The following is a 14,354-nucleotide window of genomic DNA, read 5'->3' as shown; positions in this document are numbered from 1 at the left end:
ACCAATACTATCTGCCTGAACTTGCCACACCAGCAGCACTGTACTACCAAAATAAAGTAGAAAGGCTACTTTAAAACAGGCACAAAATGTCTCTGATAAAGAAAATTTCCCAGATTGCTGCTATATTTTGGCTCCCTAGTTTTAGATGAGTACATAGGCTGCAGAATGCCTGGGGGTTGCAATGTGGAGCAGTTAGTATGAATAATTCCTTGGGCAAAACCAATGCTTTCATTTTGTTTTTGCATGTATGAGCGCGTGTGTTAAGTCTCGAGAGAATATTTTTAAATATTTTAGGATTTTTTCATGCTAATGCATATTGAGATGGAGATAATGATAGACTATATGAAGTAGAGTTGTTGAAGACTGTATGGGTAGACTTCGGCTGGTAGGATGTTAGGAATTGTGGTACTGTAGTTGAAGTCCAAACACCTGGAGGGCTGAAGGTTGTCCATGCCTGTTGTAAATGGATCATTTGCCCATTCATTGAACTATCTTGGCAAACCACTGTTTCTCAGTCTTGAAGTTTCCATCTGTAAAATGGGAAACTATATTACTATAACTTTAAAGTATTGTTCAGCTTCTATATTTTGTTCATAAACTTCAAAATAGGGGAGGATAATGAATTAATGAAATTTGCCATTTTCTTTATTAAAATACCAGTGTAGACTGATCACATCTGAATATTCCATTAAACATGATCAGAATTGCCACCTATTCATTTTGACCCAAATTTCACCTGCAATGCAGAATTCAGATATTTAACATCTGAAAATGAAATGTTTGGCTTCCTCTTCTATGCCTAATCTTCCTCTTTTGTTGCTTGGAGTCCTTTGTGGGTAATACTGCTGCTGTTGGATATGGGGCAGGAGTGAGAATAGTTGAAGGTTAACTAGTTATTTGGGACACACTTTGCCAATTTCCCCTTTCTACTCCTACTAGGTTTACCCAGGGCATGTGTTCATGCCATTCTGTTTGATAGCCTAACTCTCTAAGCGGAAAGAAATGAACATTGACAGCACTAGCCTTGGGAAAGTAAAGTGACAACTGTGGAAGGTTGAGCAGAAAGGAGAACACATCTCAGACTTATCCATTCCCTTTTGCAGCCTTGTCTGCATTTCCTTTAGGATCAATTGTAAGATTCTTCTTCTTCATTTGTTTAGTCGTTTTCGACTCTTCGTGACCTCATGGACCAGTCTACGCCAGAGCTCCGTGTCGGCCGCTGCCTCCCCCAGTTCCTTCAAGTTCAAGCCAGTCACTTCAAGGATACCATACATCCATCTTGCCCTTGGACGGCGTCTCTTCCTTTTTCCTTCCATTTTCCCCAGCATCATGATCTTTTCCAAGCTTTCCTGTCTTCTCATGATGTGGCCAAAATATTTCAACTTTGCCTCCAATATCCTTCCCTCCAGTGAGCAGCCGGGCATTATTTCCTGGAGGATGGACTGGTTGGATCTTCTCGCGGTCCAAGGCACTCTCAGGAAAAAATTCAAGAGTGGTCTTTATATTCTGACTTGGTAGCTTCTATTGGAATCACAATAAATATTTTTGTTCAAAACACCATTTTGGATTTGAGCATTGAAAGAGAATATTTTCTAACAGGAGCCGGCTATAGGGAGCACACAATGCCCCTATTAAAGCAGCTCCACTGGCTGCCAATAAACTGCCGGGCCCAATTCAAGGTGCAGGTTTTGACCTATAAAGCCTTACACGGCTCGGGCCCTACCTATCTCCGTGATCGCATCTCCTCCTATGAACCAGTGTGGACCTTGAGATCTTCCGGGGAGGCTCTTCTCGCTCTCCCACCACCGTCTCAAGTGCGGCTGGTGGGGACGAGGGAACGAGCCTTCTCGGCAGTGGCCCCCCGGCTCTGGAATGCATTGCCAAAAGAGATCAGGCAATCCCCTACATTATCCAATTTCCGTAAGGAACTGAAGACCTGGTGGTGTCGGCAGGTTTTTGAGTAATTATATTGGACTACTGCTGATTTCTGAGCCTGAATATATGGCACAAGATTTCTCTAGCCTAAAATGATACATTTTAATATATTGGTTTTATGGTTCCCGCCCCCTTGATCTGGTCATGTAAGTGTGATTTATTGTTATAATTGTATTATTTTACTTTGTTTAATAATGTGTATTATGTTGTTATGTAATGTTTGTGTTGCTTTTATGACTGTAAACCGCCCTGAGTCCCATCCGGGAGATAGGGCGGTATATAAATAAAGTTTTGTTATTATTATTATTTTGAATAAATCTTCTAGTAAGATTTGTAAATAAACAAGTGGCTTTCTTTATTATGGAAAGCCATAATAAATTTCCATCAATCTCAGTAGTTTACTTCTGAATATAATACCCATTAGTTATTTTCCTTTGATTTCCAATTTCTGATCATTTTATTGACCATTGACAATGACAATTGAGCATTATTGTGACCTGGACTTGAGATCATTTTCTTCTTCATACTACACAGAGAATGTCATAATCTCTTTTAGGCTATCTTTTAAGATGTTGGATAACACAGCAGTACAGAACAAATATTATTTAACAGTGGTACATTTCAGATCTGAAAATAGCTCAGAAAAGTAACATTCAGTAGCTGGACTACATGTGACAGTGGCAAAACCTTTTGTTTAAATTGGCTGCCCTACAACCACACTTGAAGCAGGAGCTGGAAAGGTCTAATTTTTAGAAAAAGGTAGATGAGTAAAATTGGATAATTCCTGCACCTGTGCTTCTTTTCGTGGAGCTTTGCTCCCTGGTGCTTTTCTCTAATTCAAGGTCACTTCCAGTTTCGTAGTTCAGCAGAGGCAAAATAAGCTTGAATTGAGTTGATAGAGTGGGGTAAAAGGGAGCACTTGCTGTAAAATTCAGGCTGGTCCCAGTTTAGGTCAGTGGTGGGCCACTAGGTGGGTCCAGGGCCGCCTTCTGTCCCAACATTCAGTCCCACACAGATTGCCAAAAAAAAAAAAGAAAAGAAAAGAATACCTGGTGTGGCTGAAAATTGTTGTTGTTGAACATGCAGACATATCTCTATACATTTAAAAGGTGAATTACTAGTCCTGGAATCTTCCAGGATTGGAATTCATTTTACCCAAAACAGGGGCAGTCCTAGAACCCCACAAAACCAGTATTTGATTAATGCTAACTCAGAGTTGCTGGAATTCCATAGCCTCAAGTCTGGGCTTTATTCCTATGGATCATATAGTCTGAGCAAGATTCAAACAAATAGGTGTATTGCTTATGTCTGGTTTTACCCCAGAAAGTGTAGAATTGTGAGTAAGAATATTGGGGAAAATAAATTATTTAAATATTTTGCATGTCAGATAAACTGAAACATAGAAAGTTCGGCAGTGTCTAGTCTTAGAGGGGGAGTGCTTAAAATTACCCATACAATTTTTTTAAATCTGCTTCTGCAAGTCAGTGGGCATTCCTGAAATAGAAAGCCATATTTACAAATTATACACCTTATACAAATATAGGATATTTGTCTAATAATTATTACACTTTATCACTCTGCATTTAATACTGAACAGAAATAGAACCACTTTATTTCAGACATTACCACCTATTCTAAGAGAATTTATCTGCCTTAGTTGTAAAATAGAGTATTAGATGAGGAAAAAGAGTTGAAACACAATGAGCTGCCTATGAACTGTAGTCAGTGAACTTGGAGCTGGAAAAGAGCCATTAAAAACCGGAAAACTCTTATAATTTCTGTACCTTCTGCCACACCCTTGCTTAGACATTGGAGGTTTATTATTAGACCCAGTTACACTTTAGAGAAGTTAAGACAATCGCCTATTTCGCCTGAAATAGCCAGTATATCATGAGAGTTTAGCTATATTACTTTGCTTTAAATGTACAGTAGAAATGTAATGCTATCATGCAGAATAATCAGAGGATTCCTTAAACCTACACCTGTTGATAAACTACAAGTTAGCTGGCATTGCCCCCCCCCCCCCCCCAATGTGCGATGGGAAGTTACTGCTGACTCTGAGAGAAATAAGGTCGAACATTGTGAAAGCCACCCACTGCATGACTATCAGCCTCCTCCCAGTAGACTCAAATCAAGGAAAAGCTTCATGAGAACCACCACTCTTCTTAATGTTCCTCCAGCAACAGCAAGAGTATCCCTCTGGGCAGCTAAACCAGGCAATTCCAACTGGATGGTCCCCCATGAGAGTCTGCCTTCAGGGGCAAACCAAGAATGGGCAACTTGGAAGTCCCTAAATAGACTCAGAAGTGGAGTGGGCAGATCAAAAGACAACTTGGCAAGATGGCACTACCTGGAGGAATCCTCCACCTTGTGTGACTGTGGAGCAGAACAAACAACTCCGTGTATGCATGCTTGCCCACAATGTCCTGTCTCATGTACCGAGGAGGAGTTGTTTAAAGCTACGGACAATGTGGTTGCTATTGCCCGCTATTGGTCTAAAACTATTTAGCTGCTTGTGATTCCTTTATTTCATCACTTTTAAACTTATTTATTATGCAATGCTTTTGACACAAAATAAAAAAAATCACGGGGGACCAGCCCACGCCAAAGTTCCCTGTTGGTCATGGCCACCCCCAGCTCCTTCAAGGTCAAGCCAGTTACTTCAAGAATAACATCTATCCATCTTGCCCTTGGTCAGCCCTTCTTCCTTTTTCCTTCCATTTTCCCCAGCATCACTGTCTTCTCCAAGCTTTCCTTTCTTCTCATTGTGTGACCAAAGTACTTCATCTCTGCCTCTAATATCTTTCCCGCCAGTTTGTCAAATGTCAAATAAATGTAATTTCTTGAGAATTACTGTTAAATATGGGCCTAATACTGTACTTCATACTATACCATACCATAAATTCTGTACTTATTCGATATTAATATTGAAAAATGCCCGGTAATTAAAAACAAATAAAGACAAACTTAACTTAATCTGATCTAGTTTTACTATATTATACATCTATTATAATTTTTGTTTAAATTATTATTTCTTTGATTTTTTTTACCATTTTCTTGCGTTCTGGTTGAGTTCCAGTTAACTGAGAGTATACTGTATATGCTTTTCTATATGGGCAAAAGAATAGTTCTGAGCCCGAATAAAGGGGAAAACATTGTTTTCAGTACTTACTATAGATCTTTTCAAAAACGTGTATTTAAATAATATATTAAAGAAAAAAGTATGGTACCTGATTAATTTGGGATATATTTGTAGTTGATATCTTAACATAACCGATTAAAAATTGAAGTTTTGATCTAAGTTTAAATGAAAAAAGGTGCAGTACCGTTCTTGAGAATTTAATAGTCATAATCTTAAGACATATAGCCAATTAAAATGGCACAGACTGCACGTAGGTAAGACTCTTTGAGAGTTTTAGGACAATACTACAGAATGATTATCTTTTTCTCATTTATAGTATGACCAGCTCCTTAGTGATTTGGCAGAAATTATCTAGAACATAATGGTATAGTTTGGCTAATAAGCTTTCATAGTCCCCAGTGTTATTTCATAGTTTCACAGTGGCCTAATTTTAATGATGCACCATGCTATTTCAAATAATTAGAGATTGACAGTAGTAAAGTGAATTTTTTATGAGGATCATCTAATGTTAGTCACACATCTGAATGCACTAGAACGGGGTGTCAAACTCATTTTCACCAAGGGCGACATCGACCTTATGGTTGCCTTCAAAGGGCCATTTGTAATTGTAAGACTGTATAAATGCAACCATGTTGCCCTTGCATTGAAAGCCTCGCAGGCCACATAAATGATGTGGTAGCTGGATTTTGTGTGAAGCCCTTGCGTTTGACTCATGTGCACTATGTCATTTTAGAAGAGAGCCCAATTGTTAACATCATAGTTGTATCTACACAACAGTGAAGGAGCCAACCTGCTTTATTTGAATGATGAAATTATCACAGGGTTTTTATGGCAGAATTTGTTCAGAGAGTATTTGTCTTTGCCTTCCTCTGAATCCGAGGGATTATGATTTGGCCATGGTTACCCAGTAGATTTCCATGAACAAGCAAAGAATGGAACATTGGTCTCCCATATCTGAGCCCCATACTCAAACTCAAACCATTACACCATGCTGGCTCCCTCCTAGAGCAATAGAAAGTGGAGTGTTAGATTACAGTCTAATCAGCTGTGATCTCTTTTGGCAAATCCGTCATTCCAACAGATGTGAAAAATATCCTAGACCAGGCCAAGTTTTTGTGTATGCTTTAATTATACAATCACTTCACCTTATGAATATATCTTTAAGGCTATTGAAGCAGCATGAGGTCATAAACGAAATTAACCTCCAGGTGGATAGGTAGAGCCATGCAGCTTTGTAGATAAGCTTGAGATAGCAGCTTATCCTTCCCTATGTTTGAGCTGTGAGGAAAGGCAGGTTACAAATTATTATTAATATTAGCATTATTGCATTGTGTGTTTTCAAAAATATGTGTAAACCTTACTAAAGTCTCTCATAAAACATCGACATTATATTAAAAAGGAATTAATTTATGTAGCTTTAAAACCAACTTGTAACTGTTTTTTGTGTTTAATTTGTAAAATCATAACGTAATTTGACATTTAATAGGCTTTTCCATAATCCCTCCTTATTATCCAACATTTTCGCTTATCCAGTCAGTTTATGTTGGATAAGTGAGACTCTACTGTAGACACCTTTTCCCCATGATAACTTTTTCAGGAATCAATTTCCCTTCCTAGGTAGATTTCTCTCCCACCCTGTTGTCTCACCAATGTTTTTAACTATGAGTTGTTTGTAAGTCGAATGTCTATAATTCAGGGTCTGCCTGTATTCGTTAATGCTGAAGATGCAAGAAAATTATTTGCTTTTTATGCCAAGCTGTATTCTTAGATCAAGGATGAAGCTGCATCTGATATCATCCCTGACCTGGTAGTAAAGGATAATGAGAGTTGCAATTTAACAACATTAAGGGAGCCACACATTACCTATCCTTGCATTGAGTTGTACCTTTACACTTTGGATTTTTAATATACTGTGGCTTTCCCTGAGCAACAGATTGAAGGTGTTAGGGCCCTTCTGTGTATTTACTGTTCCTTTAAATTTTATTTTGACTGTTGTTCTCGTAGTTCAAATTGCTTGGTTTCATTCTTTCTATCTTCCTTGTTCTCTTCCACCTTTTCTTCTTCTTCCTCTTCCTCCTCTTCACAAAGGAGCCAATATTTTTGTTCGTGTTCCATAAACCTGCTTTGAAATACAGTACACGAATAACATCATGTTGATTGAATACATTATTTGTAGGAGTAAAGATGTGATTAAACCTGTTCCTTTTAAGGGTGTTGCTTCATGCATAGAAATCAAACTCAAGAGTCAGGGAGGGTTGCAAAAGTTAGCTGCATGCTGTGTTTTTATTTTTTATGAATTAAAGAAAAAAGATTATAGATATCATATGTTTCTAGGCAGCTAACACTCAAAGGAAATTTCTGTGAAACTCTTAGACTACATTTGTAATAAAACAGTGAGGTTTGACTCATGGAGCCTGTAGGTGTGATGGAAGATGAAAGTCTAAGCGGGCAGAAATAGCACATAAATTGTCTAAGGCAGAAATAATTGCCATTTATAGCATCTATAAGCTTTCTGATATCACTGTGACTGATGGAGAATGGAGTTTCCTCTGCTGAGATCATGCAGATTGATAGTCTGTGCCTTTTTATTTAAAAAAAGATGACATTCTTGTTTTTAGAAAATCTAAATTGGACTTCTGGCTATCGGTGGTTACATCAGGAAAGGATGATACAGCCCACTTCAGGTCTGGATATGAGGAACAAAATGGAATCTTTATATTCCAGGGTGGTCCATCCTGGCTATAGTTGCATCCTGCATTGTAGATTGTTAAAGTGGTTGGATTAAGTGACCTCCAAAATCTTTTGTAACACTTTCACATGCACAAATATTTTTTTTTCTTTTGTAGCTGGCAATAATGTTCTCTCTTTGGTGTACTGTATTATTTGATCGTTGTTGTGGCCTATAAAGGTGAGGCAGAAAAAATTTGTTCCTTTTCTAAACTTTATCTTCAGATGTTTCTCAGTGATGTACTTTGCTTGTTCAGCAGCTGTAACTCTTGATAATTACTAGTTTCGTTGGTATTTTTTTAAAATACCTTTAGGCATGGAAAATTAACGTAAGCATCTCTTAAGCTATGTTTGTTTTTCTTGTTTCAGAAGTCAAAGGGATGCTTGTAAGCTCAGCAATTCTAAAGTGAAGAATAGATCACAGGGGCACTACAGATTTGGAATCCAGACAAATTAAGCATAGTTCATATGTTTCCATTTAGCATGTTACCAGCCGTTATGTTTTCTTCCTATTGCCTAGAATATTGTTACTGATAAAGATCCTCTTTCCTCTGATAAACTAGTCAATTGCTACTCGCAATGGTGGTCTGTGTACTGTTTCTGGTTAATGAGCCTTCAGGTTTTGGTCTGTGGCATGTTTCAAAGCAAGAAAAAATAGATGTAACCACTGGGTACAAATATTGTACCACTCCCTGTCGCATTAGGGGGAAAAACCTGCTAATCTGTTCTAGGCCACACCCCACTCTTATTGATTGATCTCTGTAATGAGATCCTTAATTCCCTTTTATAGAGTCTGCTGAAATTTATCTTGCTGCTGCTGCTCAGTCGTTTAGTCGTCTCCGACTCTTCATGACCTCATGGACCAGTCCACGCCAGAGCTCCCTGTCACCGCCCCCAGTTCCTTCAAGGTCAAGCCAGTCACTTCAAGGATACCATCCATCCATCTTGCCCTTGGGCGGCCTCTCTTCCTTTTTCCTTCCATTTTCCCCAGCATCGTGATCTTTTCCAAGCTTTCCTGTCTTCCTCATGATGTGGCCAAAATACTTCATCTTTGCTTCTAATATCCTTCCCTCCAGTGAGCAGCCGGGCATTATTTCCTGGAGGATGGACTGGTTGGTTCTTCTTGCGGTCCTAGGCACTCTCAGGATTTTCCTCCAGCACCAGAGTTCAAAAGCGTCTATCTTCCTTCGCTCATCCTTCCTTATAGTCCAGCTCTTGCATCCATAGGTTACTAAGGGGAATACCATTGCTTTAACTATGCGGACCTTCGTTGCCAGTGTGATGTCTCTGCTCTTCACTAGAAGTACTTCCCAAGAAGTAAACGTCTTCTGATTTCCTTGCTGCAGTCTGCATCTGCAGTGATCTTCGCGCCTAGAAATATAAAGTCTGTCACTGCCTCCACGTTTTCTCCCTCTATTTGCCAGTTATCAATAGGTTTAGTTGCCATGATCTTGGTTTTCTTGACGTTTAACTGCAACCCAGCTTTTGCACTTTCTTCTTTCACCTTGGTGATAAGGCTCTTCAGCTCCTCCTCGCTTTCGGCCATCAGAGTGGTATCGTCTGCATACCTAAGGTTGTTAATGTTTCTTCCAGCAATTTTAATTCCGGCCTTGGATTCTTCAAGCCCCACATGTTGCATGATATGTTCTGCGTACAAGTTGAATAGGGAGGGTGAAAGTATGCAGCCCTGCTGCACTCCTTTCCCAATCTTGAACCAGTCTGTTGTTCCATGATCTGTTCTTCCTGTGGCTATTTGGTCTTTATACAGATTTCTCAGGAGACAAACAAGGTGACTTGGTATCCCCATATCACCAAGAACATGCCATAGTTTATTATGATCCACACAGTTGAAGGCTTTAGAATAGTCAATAAAGCAGAAGTAGATGTTTTTCTGAAACTCCCTGGCTTTCTCCATTATCCAGCGGATATTGGCAATTTGGTCTCTCGTTCCTCTGCCTTTTCTGAACCCAGCTTGGACATCTGGCAACTCTCGCTCCATGTATTGCTGGAGTCTGCCTTGCAGGATCTTGAGCATTACCTTACTGGCATGGGAAATAAGTGCCACTGTACGGAAGTTTGAGCATTCTTTAGAGTTTCCCTTTTTTGGTATGGGGATATAAATTGATTTTTTTCCCAATCTGATGGCCAATCTTGTGTTTTCCATATTTGCTGGCATATGGCATGCATCACCTTGACAGCATCAACTTCCAAGATTTTAAACAGCTCAGCTGGGATCCCGTCGTCTCCTGCTGCCTTGTTGTTAGCAATGCTTCTTAAGGCCCATTCAACCTCACTCCTCAGGATCTCCTACCATAAACCTGCCCGATCTCTTCGATCATCAGGGGAGGCCCTCCTGTCGCCACTGCCTGTATCCCAGACCTGCCTTGTGGGAACAAGGGAGAGGGCCTTTTCTGCTGTGGCCCCCCTTTTATGGAACTCACTGCCCATCGAAATCAGGCAAGCCCCCACTCTTTTAGCCTTCAGGAAAGATTTAAAAACCTGGCTTTTCCGATGTGCTTTCGGAGAGTAACTATTACACACTTCTTTTGTTACTCCCCCAACATCTATCCTCTAGATTGTTTTTTATCTTATGTCCCTGTTCTTCGTGGTTGTATTCTTATCCTTTTCTCACCCCAAGTTTTAACTAAGTGTCTCATGCGGCCCGCCCTGTTTTATATATATATATATAGATAGATAGATAGATAGATAGATAGATAGATTTTGTGGTGCATTGTACATGATTATTTATTGTATTGTTTAATTGTATTATGATATGTTGTTTTATATTTTGCTATATTGTACTGTTCTGGGCATGGCCCCATGTAAGCCGCCCCGAGTCCCCGTTGGGGAGATGGTGGCGGGGTATAAATAAAGTTGTTTTATTATTATTATTATTATTATTATTATTATTATTATTATTATTATGTCTGGTTCTAATTCACTCACCACACCGTCAAAGCTATCCTCTATATTATTATCCTTCCTATACAGATCTTCTGTATATTCTCGCCAGCTATTCTTGATCTCTTCAGCTTTTGTTAGGTCCCTGCCATCTTTGTTTTTGATCATGCCCATTTTTGCCTGAAATTTGCCTCTGATATTTCTGATTTTCTGGAAGAGATCTCGTCCTTCCTATCCTATTGTCTTCTTCCACTTCCATGCATTGCTTGTTCAAAAATAGTTCCTTGTCTCTCCTGGCTAACCTCTGGAATTGTGCATTTAATTGGGCATTTAATCTCCCCCTATCGCTGTTTCCTTTCGCCTTCCTTCTTTCTTGGGCTACTTCCAGTGTCTCAACAGACAACCATCTTGCCTTCTTGGTATTCTTTTTCTTTGGGACGTACTTTGTTGCTTCTTCATGAACAATGTTGTGGACTTCTGTCCATAGTTCTTCTGGGACTCTATTTATTAAATCTAGTCCCTGAAATCTATTCTTCACCTCCACTGCATATTCACTGGGAATATTTGTGAGATCATATCTAATTGGTCTGTGTATTTTCCCCATTCTCTTTGGTCTGTGTATTTTCCCCATTCTCTTTAGTCTGATTCTAAATTTTGTAATAAGAAGTTTGTGATCTGAACTACAGTCAGCTCCAGGTCTTGTTTTCACTGACTGGATGGATGTCCGCCACCTTTGGCTGCAAAGGATGTAGTCAATCTGATTTCAGTGTTGACCATCTGGTGAAGTCCATGTTTAAAGCCGTCTTTTAGGTTGTTGGACGAGAGTGTTCGTTATGCACATTGAGTTTTCTTGGCAAAATTCTATCAGCCTACGTCCTGCTTCATTTTGTTGTCCCAGACCATGCTTGCCTGTGATCCCGGTTATCATTTGACTGCCCACCTTAGCATTCCAATCTCCTGTAATGAGAATAGTGTCTCTTTTTGGTGTGTTATCCACTAAGTGCTGCAGATCCTCGTAGAACTTATCTAATTCTGCTTCTTCAGCAGCTGTGGTTGGGGCATATGTTTGGATCACTGTGATGTTAAATGGCTTGCCTTGAACTCGATTGAGATCATTCTGTCATTTTTTGGGTTGTATCCAATCACTGATTTCGCAACTTTATTATTAACTATGAAGGCTACTCCATTTCTTCAGTGTTCCTCTTGTCCGCAGTAGTAGATCTGGTGGTCATCTTTTGTGAAGTGGCCCATTCCACTCCATTTCAGTTCACTGACTCCCAGAATGTCTATCAGCATGAACTCTGTGATATGATGAAACAAAAAGAACTGACATACATATGGAATTCTGCAATTTTCTACTAGATTGAAGTGTTTGTTCTTTTAATAAGTCAATTCAAGGGGCCGGGCTGTGGCGCAGCTGGTTAAGTAGCCAGCTGCAATAAATCACTCTGACCAAGAGGTCGTGAGTTTGAGTTTGAGGCCAGCCCGTGTCGGAGTGAGCACCCGACCATTAAAATAAAAAATAGCCCCTGCTCATTGTTGACCTAAGCAACCGAAAGATAGTTGCATCTATCAAGTAGGAACTTAGGTACCACTCTGCGGGGAGGCAAATTTAACTAATTTACGACACCATAAAACTTGTCCAGCTCCTGTTTGGAATGAGGAAGTATCCATCAAGATGCCACAATGGATGATGAAGCAGCTGCTCCCCCTGTGGCCAGAATCGAGCATCTCCTCAGGAAGCTGGAATCTGGAGAATGTCAAATCGCCTCTGCATCTTTGTCTCTGTCTCTGTCTCTATATGTTTATATGGCATTGAATGTTTGCACATTGTGATCTGCCCTGAGTCCCGTTCGGGGTGAGAAGGGCGGCATATAAATACTGTAAATAAATAAATAAATAAATTCACCCAAGAACCTTAACTCTCTGATCTTTTCAGAGTCAGTTCATATGTTAAATTTTTTAATGGACATCTCAGTTTTATGGGTTTTTTTTTTCAAAGTTGGTATGCTCTCTGGTTGCCCTTTCAAATGAAGACCACATCTCCTTTTAGATAACAAATTTCATGTGAGAGAGCCATTTCTTTTTTCATTGGGCTTTTATATTTTATAGTTCTGTTTATATATGTTCCTGTGGGTTATTTCTACTGATACTAAATTTGATTATTAGTGGTGTGGGGTTGTTCACTTTTTTGTAATATGTTCAGATATTTTTTTCTTAGACAGGTTAAAACATAATAACTAAAATGTTTACTGTTCTTTATTAAAGAACTAGCTTGGTGATCCGGCGGTGCCTGGGTTATTAAAAGAAGGCATTCTTTGTTTTGGGATGTTAGGTAATATCACTGAAGTCTGGTCCAGATCCATTGTTGGCTGGGTTCAGTGCTGTCTGGATAAGGGTGAACTACAGCTCCCAGATTCACAGGACAATCACCCCCAAATGCTGACAGTATTCACAGTTGGCCATGTTGGGTCTGTATGCCAGGTTTAGTCCAAATCCGTCATTGGCTGGGTTCAGGGCTCTCTGGATAAGGGTGAATTACAACTCCCAAATCCGAGGTCAATTACCTCCAAACCAGGCCCATATGCACAGTTGGCCATGTTGGGTCTGTGTGCCAAGTTTGGTCCAGACGTCAGCTGGGTTCAGTACTTCCTGGATGCAGACGAACTGTAACTCCCAAACTCAAGGTCCATTCCCACTAACCTCTGCAGTATGTTCAGTTGGTCATGGGGCTTCTCTGTGCCAAGTTTGGTCCCAGACTATTGTTGGTGGGGGGTCACAGTATGAGTGAAGGTACTGCAAGTCCAATTATCCGTGGCAAGTTTGGTCCAGATCTATCATTGGTTGGGTTAACAGTGCTCTCTGGATGTCTGGATGTAGGTCAAGTACAACTCTTGTAAATCATTGTGAATTCTCCCCAAACCTCTGATCAAATCCTCTCTTAACTATGTGCTATAGGAAAAAGTAGGAAAGGGTTAAGGTAGAAGCATTGGGCAAATTAAGGAACCCTGGGATGTCAATTCTGAAGGAAAAACAGAACGTCTAGGATGAAATTGTGCCCTCATGAAAGCCTTCACTTGGATGAGGGGCAGCATGGTGTTTGTGGAGGACACTGGCAGGGTTTGGGTGCTCACTACAAAGTGCATGTCAGTGGAGGGAGGGCCGTTGGTGTCTCTTGCTCAGTGGGAACTATGGCTGTTTGTGGAGGTGGGAGGCTGTCTGAGTAAGTGGACACTTCCTCCACATACACACATACACATTTTTCATTTTTATTATGTGTATAATAAATTATGTGTATAGATTGGTTCTACCTTCATCAATTGTACTCTCTCTCTTGGATACCTTCTTTTCCTCTTGATCTTGTTTAAGCTTGGAGATTTATCTCACAGCATTTACAGTTGTGCATCTTCTCTATTTCTTCAAATTCTTTTTCATAGCCATCTTGTTCTGGGAAGTCTTCATTTTAATAAGTTTTACTTTGACAACATTTCATAAACTAAGCACCTAAACAGTATTAATTTGTTCATATACACCTATTTACATCTTCTTTTCACCACTTCCTTTGACATTTTGATTTCCAGTTCATTTATGTATCAAATGAATCAATTCAGTAGTATTTTATGCATTCTTTCTGAAATCTTTACTCTTA

General features: G+C 39.7%; 1 protein-coding gene across 4 annotated transcripts in view; it reads left to right on the top strand.

Moving 5' to 3' along the window:
* The window catches only part of lpgat1 (lysophosphatidylglycerol acyltransferase 1), an 84,819-nt gene that overhangs the window by 29,881 nt on the left and 40,584 nt on the right, over positions 1 to 14,354 (top strand). The gene's annotated exons all lie outside the window — the stretch shown is intronic.

This window comes from Anolis carolinensis, chromosome 1, assembly GCF_035594765.1.
Source record: "Anolis carolinensis isolate JA03-04 chromosome 1, rAnoCar3.1.pri, whole genome shotgun sequence".
NCBI lineage: Eukaryota > Metazoa > Chordata > Lepidosauria > Squamata > Dactyloidae > Anolis > Anolis carolinensis.
This window is presented reverse-complemented; position numbering and strand designations above follow the sequence as displayed.